Source organism: Nerophis ophidion, linkage group LG11 (genome assembly GCF_033978795.1).
Source record: "Nerophis ophidion isolate RoL-2023_Sa linkage group LG11, RoL_Noph_v1.0, whole genome shotgun sequence".
Lineage (NCBI taxonomy): Eukaryota > Metazoa > Chordata > Actinopteri > Syngnathiformes > Syngnathidae > Nerophis > Nerophis ophidion.
The window spans coordinates 4,862,248-4,863,272 of NC_084621.1; positions in this window are offsets into that span (position 1 = coordinate 4,862,248).

The following is a 1,025-nucleotide window of genomic DNA, read 5'->3' on the forward strand; positions in this document are numbered from 1 at the left end:
GAATATTCCAATAAAGGTGCACTACACACTACTTTTGAATTCATTATTGGGCTTTGCGTATACAATGCAGTTAAACGCGATTAATCAGAGAAATAGTGCGATTAATTTCGATTAAAATTTTTAATCGTTGCCCAGCCCTACCAAAAACACATAACTTTGTCATGAATTTGAAAAAAAATACATTTTATTTTTCACTAAGAAGGGTTCGGTGAATGCGCATATGAAACTAATGGGCTTCGGTACCTCCAACAAGGTTAAGAACCACTGCTCTACTGCCATCTGGCGGCTAAAGTGCTTCATGAATCCCCCTCCCGCATTCGTCATGTTTCATGTGTCAGTTAAACCGTGACGAACAGGGCCTTATAAATCCCCTTCCAACTGTATGTGGTGCCGCACTTCAAACACAAGGCCCAAGACAGAGAGGTCAAAAGCAGGACACATGTTGACTAAAAATCAAAGGTGGCTGAGAAACACAAGCGGGTTGCTGCTGGAGTCTGCACTAAAATGATAGAAATTACAATCAAATTCAGAACAGATGAGTGCACTGAGAAAGGCAACAAGAATGTGCCAGTGAAACAGTTTGATAGATTATGCCGTAATTTAATAATAAAGATGGATTTCCATGGGTCAAATGCCACATTACCACATTTAGATGGATTATTTGGAGAAAAATTATCACATATATTTTTGCCAGTAGTGGTACATGTACGCGGGCTCCATCTAGTGGTAGGACAAATATTTGATTCATTATTAAAGCAGCATGTTTTTTTCCTGTATTCAAACACAGTGATACTGTTCAAACTGTGTGTAATGTTACAGAGCCCAAAAACATATTAAATATACTTGTAAATAAAACCGCTGCCTTGTTTTTGACGAATAATTAGGCCTACCATGCTACTGTCTTTTAATGTTGGTCATTATGGTGGTGCTTGGAGAGCCAACTGTTTTTCGAGGTGGTACTTGGTGGAAAAGGTTTGAAAACAGATAGGAGAAAATAAGCAGCGGAGACAATCTTGCTGTACAAA